At 41.0% G+C, this 13,817-nt stretch overlaps 1 protein-coding gene across 12 annotated transcripts in view; it reads left to right on the top strand.

Moving 5' to 3' along the window:
- Window positions 1–13,817, top strand: part of FANCC (FA complementation group C) — a 222,985-nt gene that overhangs the window by 18,063 nt on the left and 191,105 nt on the right. For 2 of the 12 annotated variants that reach the window (XM_081151088.1, XM_081151081.1), the window contains exon 2: window positions 8,092–8,262. The exons of the other annotated variants lie outside the window; for them this stretch is intronic. The gene's annotated coding sequence lies outside the window, so the exon portion shown is untranslated. The remainder of the gene's footprint in view (window positions 1–8,091; window positions 8,263–13,817) is intronic. 12 annotated transcript variants of the gene reach the window in all.

Below are 13,817 nucleotides of genomic sequence, written 5' to 3'. Positions count from 1 at the left end.
TTTTTGTCTGGCCAAAAACACACTTTTCGGTGTGCTGCAGAACTTTAGTCATTAGTTTATGTGTGCCACGAGGTGAACAAGGTTGGAAATCGCTGTCATAGAAGGTGGGTATACCACAATGACTCTGGCTGTTGCTTTTGCCTCTCCTTCATTCTTTTCTCTTTTTTTAAAATTAGAGTTCCTGGAGGTTTAAGTCTTTTCAAATGTGCATAAAATTTAAATTTTGAGAAGGAAATCTGGGCAGGTATAAATAGCCCCTTCCTTTCCTGTTTCAAAACTTTTTACAACCATCCTAGGTTTTTCCCTCCTTATCATCCACTCTCCTTGTCTCTGATACTCTCCTTATTCCCTGATATTGTGTCTTGTTTACTACCTCTTTCTTTGCTCACTGCCTGGTTTGGGTGGTGCACATTCTCTAGTATCTTTTTAAAATGGTGTGTGGGATATAAATTGTTTTTGGGTCACATTTGATTGGTAGTTTGTCTGGATATAGAATTCCAGGTTGGAAATAGCATTGTTCCATTCCTTTTTACCTTCCAGTGTTTTTACAGTTTTATGATGTGCTATGGTGTGGATCTCTTTTCACCCACTGTGTTGGGCACTTGGTTAGCCCTTCCAATATAGAAACTCTTGTCTTTTAGTTCTAAGGAAATTTTTGGGATTATACCCTTCCCTCCATTTTCTTTGGAGTGTCTTTATTTGGAATTTGCCCTCCAAGACTGATCCTCTGATTTTCTTTTCTTTTTCCTATTTTCCATCACATTGTCTTTTTACTTAAGATATCTATATCTATATCTATATATTTATATCTCTATCTCTATCTCTATATCTCTATCTCTATCTCTATCTCTATCTATCTATCTATCTATCTATCTATCTATCTATCTATCTATCTATCTATCTATCTATTTTTGTTAATCCTCACCTGAGAACATTTTTTTCATTGAATTTTAGAGAAAGTGGAAAGGAGGGAGGGAGTGGGGAGAGGGAGGGGAGAGCGAGCGAGAGAGAAACATTGATGTGAGAGACACACATTGATTAGTTGCTTCCTGCATGCACCCAGACTGGTCAGGGATCGAATCTTCAAACCAGGGACATGCCCTTGACTGGGAATTGAGCCTGAGATCCTTTGGTGCCCAGGCTGATAGCCCAACCACTGAGCCACACCAGCCAGGGCACTTTTGAGATTTTTAAAAAAAATTTATCTTTATTGTTGAAAGTATTACAGGTGTCCCACTTTTTCCCCTCAATTGACCCCCTCCACCTCGCTCCCACCCCCTCCCCAGGCCTTCACCCCGTTATTGACTGTGTCCATGGGTTATGCATATATGCCTGTAACTTTTTTCGTTAATCTCTTCCCACCGTCCACTCCCCTTCCCTCTTTCCTCTGAAATATGATCATCTGTTGCATGTGTTAGTGTCTCTGGATCTATTTAGTTCATCAGATTCTTTTGTTCATTTAGCAGCTTCTTAAAGAAGACTGTTCGACATTTCCTGTAGTGCTGGTCTGGTGGTGATGAACTCCTTTAGCTTTCTCTTATCTGTGAAACTCTTTATGTGACCTTCAATTCTAAATGATAGCTTTGCTGGGTAGAGCAATCTTGGTTGTAGTTCCATGTTTTTCATCACTTTGAATATTTATTGCCACTCCCTTCTGGCCTGCAAAGTTTCTGTTGAGAAATCAGCTGAGAGTAGAATGGGTACTCCCTTGTAGGTAACTAATTGCTTTTCTTTTGCTGCTTTTAAGATTCTCTCTTTGTCTTTAATCTTTGGAATTTTAATTATGATGGGTCTTGCTGTGGGCCTCTTTGGGTTCCTCTTGCTTGGGACCCTCTGTGCTTCCTGGACTTGTAAGTCTACTTCTTTCCCCAGGTAGGGAAGTTTTCTGTCATTATTTTTTCAAATAGGTTTTCAATTTCTTGCTCTCTTTCTTCCCCTTTTGGCACCCCAATAATAATACAAATGTTGGGCTGCTTCAAGTTGTGCCAGAGGCTCCTTATACTATCTTCATATTTCTGGATTCCTTTTTCTTTTTGCTCTTCTGGTTGGGTGTTTTTTGTTTCCTCATGTTCCAAATTGCTGATTTGATTCTCAGCATCCTCTACTCTACTGTGGATTCCCTGTAAATTATTCTTCATTTCAGTTCGTGTAGCCTTCATTTCAAATAGGTACTTTATTATGTCATTGATTTTCTCAGTTGTTGTAGTAATAGTCTTACTAATATGCTTGAGCATACTTACAAACTTCTGAACTCTGTATCTGTTAGCTTGCTTGGATCTATTTCATTTAGTTCCTCTTCTAGAGATTTCTTCTGCTGTTTCCTTTGTGACATGTTTCTTTGCCTCCACATTTTGGCTGCTTCCAGGTGTTTGTTTCTATATATTAGTTAGAGCTGCTATGTCTCCTGTAATTTGTAGAGTGACTTTGTGTAGTAGGTGTCCTGTAGGGTCCAGTGGCTCAACCTCCCTAGTCACTTGAGCTGGGCCTTCTAGGTGCTCCCCGGTCTGGGCTGTGTGCTCTGACCTGTTGTAGTTGAGCCTTGGTTGCTGTTGGCATCACTCGGAGGAATTGATCCCCAGGCCAATTGGCTTTGAGGATCAGCTTCAACTACAGCCAAAGAGCTGCTGTGCTAGAGACACCCCTATGGAGCAGGATTTACTTCAGTGGAGCTTTGGTGTTCACCAAGTGCGCCCCTTGAGTGTGTCACTTGTGGATGTGGTAGGGTTGTAATCCAGTGTGGTCAAGTCTGACCACCAGCTGCACTGTCTGTGGGGCCTCCCAGGAGGTGCAAAGTCAGCCTGTGCCAGGGCCTTGCCCAGGGCCATCCAGCATGAGCTCCACAGCAAACCGTAGTTGGCTGCTACTTGTGCTGGGCTTGGAGGTGTCCAGGAGAGGCCAATTTATGGACCAGTGTAGGCTGCCACTACTCCCAGGCCTGGCACCACTTATCAAGCCGTATGGGGCATGCTGCTGCTTGAGCGATTTTAGGAAAGTCCTAAGCATAAGGCTCAAGAGGCCACTTGCACAGAAAAGCTACTGGAATTGGCTTGGATGAGCTGCAGGTGGGGAGGGGCGGGGCCTCCAGGAATCATGGGGCGGGGCCAAAGGTGTGAGTCAGGTGCTGGCGATTCAAATATGGCGCCTGCCTGCGGGCTGTGTCCGGGGAGGACTCGCCTAAGAGCCATGGCCTCTGCCAGCTCTTCTGTCTGTGAGAAAGCCGCCCCTCCAGCTCTCGCCTGATTTCAGGCAGGTTAGTTCCTCCCCGAGTGTCCCGGGTCCTTTCAGGCTGCTGCCCGGTGCTGGGCTCAGAGGGAGCATCCGAGTGAGTCCGTGCTCGGGCCCTTTGAGAGGAAAGCCTGGGGTTTCCGCAGCCTCTGCGAACCTCAGCGACAGTCCCGCTGGTTTTCACAGCCCTAAGTTGTGGGGACTTCTCTTCCTGGCCCTGGAGCCCTGGGCTGGAGGCCTGATGTAGGGCTGGGACCCCTTGCCCCTCCGGGAAACCTCCGCCGCCCAGATGCCCTCCCGGGTTTAACCCATGCCACAGGGTGTGGGCCTGTGGCAGTGTCTCTGCAATTCAGCCCCGATCCGCGCAGGTCTCCACCCCTCCTACGGGTCTCAGTGCTTCTTCAGTTCCCTGGTTGTGGGGCTCTGTGCAGCCAGATTTCAGGAGGCTCTGAGTGATGGTGGTTCTCTATTTTAGTTGTAATTTTGATGTGGTTGCGGGAGGCTGCGGGTGCAGCTGTTACCGACGCTGCCATCTTGTTTCCTCTCCCACTTTTGAGATATTTTTCAACTTTAAATTCTTTCTTTTCTGTTGAAAATTTCTGCTATTATAGTTTTAATTTCCAAGACTATTCTTTGAATTTCTTTTAATATTCTCTTTTGTCATGGATATAGTATTTTCTCTCTGCTGTAAAGATATTAATGTTACAGCTTTTTAAGAAATGTCACGTGAATTCTGTGTTGCTTTTATCTGTATATTTTGTGTATGTTAGAGGTTTTCTCAGATGTCTGGTGATCAGTCCTTGGTTGTCTCCTTATATTTACAACAAAGAACTCAAAAGCTGACCAAAGCTCACATACACGAGAGACACTTAACTGACTTTTAAATTCCCATTAAAAAGATTTGGTTGGCTGAATGTGGGGAACCCTCTCATGTCAGTACCTTTAGATCTTTACTCTTTGGCTTATCAGAGTTGCTTGTCATCTATAAGTCAGACTGTCATTGTTCTAGGGCCTGAGTAGGTTTGAAAACTCTGGGGGTAGAGGTGTTTCAGCATTCAGTATTCTAGTTTACACATTTTTATCTAACCCCTGACCACTCCCCCAACCCCCTGATTTGTGGAACTGTATCTCTACTCTCAACTGTGTGTGTTGATTCCTGGTCCAAATAAGACCCTCTGTTTTATTATTTCCAGAGAATAAACCACTTCTGTTTGGTCAGGTTGGGGGCTGGGCTGCCAGGATTTGGAATGGAGCTTTGGGGATCTAACTGCCTCTTACATAGACTTTATTTAAACCAATTGACCTAATTTTAGGTCCTCCTTCATCCCTATTTCCAGATGTCCTAATTTCCTGATCTTGGTTGGGGGTCCAGTGATGTAAGATGGGATGGAAAATGGGCTGGTTTTCGCTTTTCCATTGTCCCTCTGAGATTCAATTTTCTCCAGCCTATTAACTCAGTTACCGCTTGTCTGTCTCCTTTCCAGCTTGTGAAATTCTATTGCTGTTTTCTCCTTTTCTATTCTCATCCTGTAAGTTTACACCTTACAAGAAAATTAAATTCATTTTATCATCATTTTAGTGAGGTTTTAGGAAGGAGTGAAAGCATGTGTTCATTTTTCCATCTTTATGTGGACATTTTTGAAATACCCACCCCTTTTTTTCTTCTAATTCTATAGTTTAAACTTTTCATCCCTCTATATTTTCTCCCTAAAATGGGTAGCTGGCTATTTCAAACCATTTTTTGAAAGTTCTGATTCTTACATAACTAATAAAGTGAGATTACCAATAGTGACATTTCTAAATGCAGCCATGTCTTACCAGCATGCTACTCCATTCTGTTTGCTGTAGGTCTGATAGATGATTAATGATATTAATATATTGAATGAACATTAAATGGCTGCTCAGTGCATAGTACTGCACCAAGCTCTACTACAGTAGTGAACTACCAAGTAGGAACAGTTTAGGCTGGAATACCAAAAAGGCATGTTAGGGAAAGGATTCAAATAGTCTTCTATAACTTTGGATTGCTATGATATAGTAATCAGAGTCAGTTCAATTATAAAGCAAACATATCTAGATGATCTTTTGAACAAAAATCTCAAAAAGAACATCACTCTAGCTCTGGCCAGTGTGGCTTAGTTGGTTAGAGAATCATCCGATGCACTTAAGTGTTGCATGTTCCATTCCTGGTCAGGTACAAACTTAGATTACAGGTTTGATCCCTCCCTCCCTCTCCCTCTCTCTCCCTTCCTCTGAAAAAGAAGATCAATCTAAGTGTTGATTGGTAAGGTCCATAGATGTACTTGTTCTGTAGGTGGTTGGAGGTAAGATTCTAGGGCTTAGGACAGGTGACTGGACTAAGTTAAAGATTTAGAAGCCACAGGTAGAAGCTAAAGTTATGGAAGTGAATAGAATGGTCCATGGAAAGTGAGATGATAGGAAGTATTTAAGGGTATTTAGAAGAAGAAGAAACTTCTAGGCAGATTAGAGTGCTCTGTAGTTTCTGTCCTTGCAGAAAGTTTAGATAAAATGAAGCTAAGCATGGAAACATTATTTTTACTGAAAGATTTAGGAAACATTTTTTATATTAAAAAACATGCTCCCTATCTCTTGGAGAATATTCACCCCAGTTATAGAATCTTTGACATATAGGGAGAGATTTGATGGTTATCTTAGCCTGAGTGATTGTGATAATGTGGACAGTGGACTGGCTAAGGCCAGGACTGGGAGAATTATGGGTTGGAATGGAACCTGGGAAGATTAAAATATAGGAATACAGGGTTCTTTTACTAGGGATGATGTGAATTTAAAAAGTGTATTGATTGATATTTTGGGGTCCTCAAGACCACCCTTGGGTTTGATAATTCTCTAAGAAGACTCACAGAGTTCAACATATAGTTGTCCTCATGATTATGATTTATTACAGAGAAAGGCTACAATGCAAAATCAGCAAAGGGAAAAGGTTCATGGGATGAAGTCTGGTGGAAACCAGGCACAAGCTTAAGAGTCCTTTCTCTGTGGAGTTACACAGGACACACTCAGTTTCTCCAGCAGAATCGTGACAACATGTGTGAAGTGTCATCTATCAAGGAAGCTTATTAGAGATTCAGTGCCCAAGATTTTTATTGGGGGCTGGTCACGTAGTCATTTTCTGCTTAGAAGGTACCAGAATTCCAGACCCTCAGAAGGAAAGCAGATGTTCAGCATAAATCACATTGTTTGCACAAACAGTTTAGGCACAGTAAGTCCTTGTTAGCAGTTAGGGAGGTGGAATTCTCCTAGTATCCAAGTTCCCAGATCTAGTCAAGGGCCAACCTTACAAGCTGTCCTTCCTAAGGAGAGCAGTGTCAGGCTTGCTATGTTAACTCTTTTCTGCACTATAATTTTAGGAGGTAAGAAGTCATTTTGAGGGCCAAAGCTAAGTTTAATCTTGGTAAATTTCAGGGGTGTCTGAAGGCAGGGTTAACGCCTCACTCAGGTGTAAACTGGTGGTGTGTTAAGACTAGGCAGAAAATTTAGCTTCCAGAAGTTTATAAATTAAAGGTGAGAAGTGTAGTCCATGGAACACTGGAACTCATGATAAGAAATCTAGACATGGGAGGGAGAGTGGAGAGTTGTGCTATGGACTGAATTTTGTGTCACCGCCTCCCTCCCATAAATTCATATGTTGAAGCCTAATGTATTTGGAGATAGAGCCTTTAGAGAGGTAATTAAGCTTAAATGAGATCGTAAGGGTGGGAGTCCTAACTGGATATGGATGGTGGCCTTATAAGAAGAGGAAGAGAGCCCTAGCTAGTTTGGCTCAGTGGTTGGAGCATCGGGCCATGGACTGAAGGGTCCTGGGTTCGATTCTGGCCAACGGCAAACACCTCGGTTGCAGGCTTGATCTCCAGCCCTGGTCAGGGTGTGTGTGGGAGGCAACCAGTCTATGTGTCTCTCACATCAATGTTTCTCTCTCTCTCTCCTTTCCACTCTCTGAAAAGCAATGGAAAAAAAATCTGCTGGTGAGAATTAAAAAAAAAAAAAAAAGAGGAAGAGAGATCTTTTTCTCTGTGCATGTGTACAATGAAGAGGTGCTGTGAGCACACAGAGAGATGATGACCACAAGCCAGGCAAAGGATCCTCACCAGGAACCAGGAACCAATAGTCCAGAAACTTGATCTTGGGCTTTCCAGGTTATAAAACTGTGAGAAAATAAATGTGTGTTGTATAAGCCACCCAGTGTATGTTTTTTTGTTATGGCAGCCTGAGCAGACCAGACTAGGACCTCAACTTTTTCAAGGTGAACTTTATAAGGAATAAGAGAGTATTAATACAGTGCTGGATTTATAGTTGTTTTGTTTTTCGGTGTTTTTTTTTTTTAAATTTAGCACAATCCATTAACCCAAGGTTCTAGATCTGTGCCATCCAATATCATACTCAATACCATATTTAACTATGTAAATTTAAATAAAATAAATTCAGTCAGTTGTACTAGCCACATTTCATGTGTTCAGTAGCCACCTGTGGCTAGTGGCTATGATCCTGGACAACATATATATAGATAGAATATTGACATCATTGCAGGGAGTCTTACACTTTTATAGATAGTTGACTTACACCTCTCACTATTTTTTTTTCTCTTTCATTGGTTCTAAACTTTTCCAGGCTTAAGCATGAGTACTAAAATTTTTGATGGACATCCTTAAAGGTTTTAAAACAGTAACAGTAAAAAAATGAATAACAGTTAAATTACAGTTGAAACTCTGCTGAAGTGTAAAATGTCCGAGGTTATCACGCTCTTCATTTGGTTATGCATGCTTCTACACTGTGTGCCTTTAGAAAAGATGGTTTCTACCACTACTGGGCTTTCTTATATGTTCACAGGACAGAGGGCTTGAATACCACAGGTTTGTTCTCTGACACCTGCTTCCCAACTGCCAGCTGTTTTCTCTGCTGTTTCCTGGAGGTGGTAAATACAGACGCTTTTGAAGGAAGCATCAGGAATTGGGCTGCTCTGCTGAGCATGGATGGGTCTGAATCACAGGCCAAGGGGAGGTCAGTGTAAATGGCAAACAATCTGGCATTATCTGGAAAAAATTGTCTCCTGAGATAAGAAAAAGAATCATATTGGTCAGAAAGGTCCTTGATAACCCAGCCACCAATCTGTGTCATCATATGTGGGCACTGTTCTCGAGAATCCTCAGAGCAACCCTGTGAGGTATTCCACTCCCGAAGCCGAGTAAAGGCTGTATTCAGAAATTTCATATAATTTGCTCTGGGTTGCTGAACCACTGAATAGAGATGCTGGATTCAAACCTTTCCATTGGTGTTCACAGATTGTGTTTTTTTCCACCCTAATGCAGCTGGGCTTGGCCCCTTCACCCCACTGGGTGAGAGCAGCTCTGTCAAAGCTATGTTCTGTGTGAAAGGGGTTCTTTGTAAGTTCCATACACATTTAATTCAGGGTAAAGACTGAATGACCTGGAAGGGAACATTTTTTCTTTTATTTTAAAGGGTCGTTATTTTAATTTTGATTTTATTGAAAACATAAAAAAAAATTTTAAAAAAGGAAAAATTCACAATACCAGCATTTATTTTGGAATTTAAAGATTTTTCTTGTGCTTATACAGACATATTTTAACAAAAATGTTATCAGGCTATTATAGATGTTTGTCTGCAGGTTCCTCATTTGATTTAAGAATTTAGGATGAACATCTCTCCAAGTCAGGAGTATTCTTTGTGCAATTAACTGCTCTGTTAATTTAAAGAGCATGGTGTTTTTTTTAATGGTTATTAAATGGTTATTAATGGTTTTTTTTAATGGTTATCTATACTGACTTTAACCACTCCTCATTTGAGCCTATAGGTCTAATTTTTCTTTGTGTGGTCTTACTAACAAATAATTGCAAGAGAGCAACAAAGTCTTCAATTTGGTGTTCAGTAAAAATAATCCCAGATGTTTGCTCTGCCCTGACGATAGGAAGGACCTGCCCGCTCTGAGGCTCTGTTCTTCTCATCCTCCCTTGTCTTGATTTCTTTTCATTTCATTCCATTTTAGCCTTAAGACCAGGCTTGTCTTATGCAGCCATTGGCCTGCTGCTGTGGTATCTGCCACTGGTTCTCCCTCTAGTCCCCAGCCACTGATGTGTGTCTTGGCAGGGAATGGAAATAATGGTGGTCCTTTTCATTGATTCAGGAGCACCCCAAGTCAGCAGTTATATTTGGCATAACAAGTACCAGGGTGGGATAACCACACATCCCTGGACTGGTATTTAAAAGTTGTCAGTTGTCCTGTGATCTGTGGTTTAGTGCTCAAGTTAAGCAAGACATTGAATTTGTTTTCTGCAGACTTTTTTTCTTGGTGATTGTCTGACATTATTGCCTTATTATTACCTGTCTTATTCCCTTTTATTATCGTTCTCTTAAATTTTTCTTTTAGTCATTTTGATCCTTTTTTCTTATCTTCATCCTATTTGTGATTTCTCAGACTTCTTCCTTTTTTCTTAATCAGCCTTATGCTAATGAGATTTTCCTTCTGTTTGAATGTAAATGATCTAGTTTTTCATTGGACAGGGACAGGAAGGTGAGGTGAGGTAAGAATGGTGGAGATAAATATGCCACCTGTTAATTGTTAATATAAAACAAGATATTAAGGAACCTAATTCCTTTTTGATTCCTTGTGTTTGGGAGACCACAGAATCAGCCAGACACTTAAATCAAGTGGCTTTTGTGTGCAGAGCCTTACAAAACGATGACTGATAAGTCCCCACTTCCCAGGAGATAGGCCACATTGTGGGAGAAAGGACCAGCACATGTAGAAAGTGCAGGAAAATATTCCAGCAAAGGTGAAAACAACATGACTGTAAGAACTGTGATGTCAAGGACACATACATTGTGAATGAAGGAAAGATATAAATGGAGAGACTTTCAGAAGATAAATTTAGATTATACAGAGATGTTTACTTTGACGATAAACAGGGCTACACTGTTAGTAAGTTCTATTTGAAGGAAGGAAGGTTAAGTATTGACTAAGAGATGGAACCTATTCTGGGGTTCAGAAAACAAGACTTTGTTTCCAGAAGACAATTAAATACAGATAATTTCAGGACTGAATTAGACAGCTTTTTACTAAAATGTGGTCTGAATGTGTGTATTTATTATACTTAATAGCAATAGAATAATTGTTAATGAAGCACTTAAAGGGATATACAGATGAATCAGAATTTCCTAAAGTATTTTTTATCTTTATGGAAATCCTATTTGAAACTGGAAAAATTTCAAGTTTTATTATTGCTCATTATAAATTATAGGGATTTTGATATTGACCAGTTAAAAATTCAGTAGATTTTAGAAACTGCTTAGTAATTGACCTCAATCCTGTACATTTTTGCTGCCTTGCAAGAGTACTCTCACCCTGGCCAGTGTGACTCGGTTGGAGCATTGTCCTGTACACCGAAAGGTTTCGGGTTTGATTCCCAGTCGGGGTGTGTACAGGAGACAACCAGTCAATGTTTCTTTCTCACACAGATGCCCCTCCCTCCCTCCCTCCTCCCCCCCTCCCCCTTCCTTTATCTCTAAAAAAAAGTCAGTAAAAACATATCATCGGGTGAGGATTAAAAAAAAGGGGTACTCTTTAAGGTTAAAATCAAGTTAAAATAGGGTAAATCGTGTGTGACTGTAAGCTCAGACTAAAATTATAATTTTTTCTTGTCAGCATATGAATAGAAAAAAACCTAGTCTATGACATGTGTACAATTAGGATCTTACTCAAAACCACATATACTGTAGTATTTTTAAAGCCTGCAACCAAAATGTGGAATCATTGTGTCTTACAGCCCTCGAAACTGCATCTGATAGCACTGTGCCTGTGCTGCCCTGGTACAGCTTTTGGATTGCCTTGGTGGTACAAGCATGATTCTTGTGTTTAAGTAGCAGTCATTGCTTGACTGCACAGATGGTATCAGTTTTGAATCTACTCAGTAAAAGAAAACTAGGACAACAGTGATTTTGCCAGTTCGTTTTTACTGACAGTTTATTTACTTTGGATGACTGTAGTTCTGGAAAAGGTGGCAGACTGAACCTAAAATTGCAGCCCAGGGCAGAGTGGGTGGGTGCTCGCCCTGTTGCCTACCACAGGTCTGCTGCTTGTCCCCAGGAGGCCCAGTATGAGTCCTTCTGGGTATAAGACTTCATTCCCTTGACCTAACTAGTGTCATGATTAACCTCCCTCCCCTCCTCTTTTTGTCAATTTAATGTCCGCAGGTCAGTTAACCCCCCTACTGCTCTCACGTTCCTCCTGTCATTGGCCCGTTCCTTCTCCATTTTCTCGTCCTCCCTGAGTTCTCGCATTCGTTGCCGTGGGTTTAATTACCTCTGTGTGTTGATGGTTCTGCTCGATCTGTCTCCTCGCCCTCATACTCACATAGCTCATTGCTCATTGCACATTTTCACTTGGATGCTCTATATGCTGTAAATGGTAAAACTGGAAGGACTTTAAGAAGATGAGTTTTGAGTATACAGAGATGCTTCTGTTGGTGACAAACAGGGCTATACTGTTATCTTTTATTCAACATGTCCTAAACGGAATTCATCCTTCTATGTATTCCCTTACCCCTTTGTTTCCTCTTTTAGTACATGGTGGTACCATGTACCTAGCTCCCTAATCAGCAACGTGAGCACCACCCTAATTCTTCCCTGCTCCTTTTGGCTGTGTTCAGACACTAAGTACTATGACCTCTACCTCTTACATATGTCTGGTATCTACTACTTTTCTCCGTCCCTTTAGGTTACTGGACTAGGCCTCAATTACTAGAAGATGGTCTTCCATCTTATGGTATGGTCTTCCTGTTTCCCCTTCTAGTCTATTATCTACACTACTTCTTTGTAATTCTTTTTTTTTTTTTAAATCCTGATTTTAGAGAGGGGGAGGGGAAGAGAGAGGGTAACATCAATGTGAGAGAGAAATATCAATTGGTTCCCTCCTGTACATGCGCTGACCAGGGATCACACTCTCAACCTAGGTGTGTGCCCTGACTGGGAATTGAACCCACAACCTTTTGGTGTATGGGACAGCGCTCCAACCAACTGAGCCACCTGGCCAGGGCTCTGTGTGATTTTTCTAAAACACAAATCTGGTTGCATCACTTTTGTGATAGAAGTTCTCCAATAGTTTCTCATTGCTCTTAGAATAAAATCCAATCCTTACCTCATCTTATAAGTCCCTTCAAATCTATGTGCTGCTTGCCTGAGCAAACTGACAGCCTTGGTCAAATTTACTTTTATAGCCTGAAGTCTATTGTTCATGACTTTTTTTTTTTTTATAAGAAGCAAGAAACTTTATTGTGGTCTGTTTGTCATTAATTAACCCCTGTCAGATCTGTGCACCCCTCTTCCTAAAGATACATTATATACATTACAGAAGGTAGTTGTAGTAGTTGGCACATTTCTTTGCTAAATCTCTATGTAGGTGTTATGTTTGATGTTGTTTTAATGTTTTATTGCAAACTATAGAAAGGCTATCTGAAGTAATGGAGGTGATTGGATGTTATCATGACTTGGTCTTTTTCTCCAGAAGAGGTAATAAACAGTTAGCATCTGCTCCATCTGAAGCAGTTGCCCAAACATGCCAACAGAGGTTTGCTATCAGATGTGGACTTTATGGGCCCCTAAGAGAGTAGGACTCCTGAAAGTCTTGCGAAGAAAAGGAAGGAAGGAATGAAGGAAGGAATATCACTAGAGGAGGAATAAAAATGGTGAGGTCAAATATAAAAGTACCAATAGAGCACTTTAGCTGGTGTCTCTCTCAAGATGCCCTAAAATGTTTGTCCTCATTATTAATAAGAAATCAATATAGGCCTCACCTAGAGAAGGGAGTAATTCTTGATTTTTTGCAAGATTCTAAAACAGTTGCCTTTTGTTAGTCTATGTTTTGTCTGCTGACGGGTTCTCTTGCCTCAGTCTTTTGCACATGCTCTTCCCCCTACCTGGAACATTCTGCCTACTGTTCACTTGAGGAACCCTCACATATGGTTCAGGTCTCTGTCTCTAGAAACTTTCCTTGACACTCCAAGTCTGGATTAGGTGCTCTGTTGAGTCTCCTGTACCAAAGAACACTTCTCACACTGCAGCTTTAGTTTATGTTTTAAGTTCAGTGACTATGACTAATTTTACCATTTGAAATGAAAGGGATTTTAGGAGTTTTTTCACGAGGATCGACTCAAGTCATGAGACATTTGTCCACTCATGAAACCACTGAAGCCATAAGTTGCCTTGAACCTAATTACAATTTTGAAAAGACATAACATACCATTAGGTATTCTGTGGATGAGAGCTAGCCTGCCCCAGTCCAGTTGTGATTGTCTTGACTGTGAATGCCAGTGTTCACGTTTGATGTTCATTATTTTGGTTCAGACTGCAGCTGAAAGCCAGCCCAGTCTTGTTCCAACACATGACCTGTGCCTGTTTAGCTAACTCAATATACCCTACCTTCATTTTTTCTGCTTTCTATCTTTAACACCCAAATTCTGACTAGAAGTTCTCCTTGCCCTTTTTTAAGCACTTAGCCTCTACTTGCCCTCCTTTTAGAATGGATATTTACTTTTACTAAATAA

This window comes from Miniopterus schreibersii (assembly GCF_964146895.1).
Source record: "Miniopterus schreibersii genome assembly, chromosome: 11".
In the NCBI taxonomy this organism is placed as follows: Eukaryota; Metazoa; Chordata; class Mammalia; order Chiroptera; family Miniopteridae; genus Miniopterus; species Miniopterus schreibersii.
The sequence above is the reverse complement of the archived record's forward strand: the minus strand, read 5'-3'. Positions and strand labels throughout refer to the sequence as shown.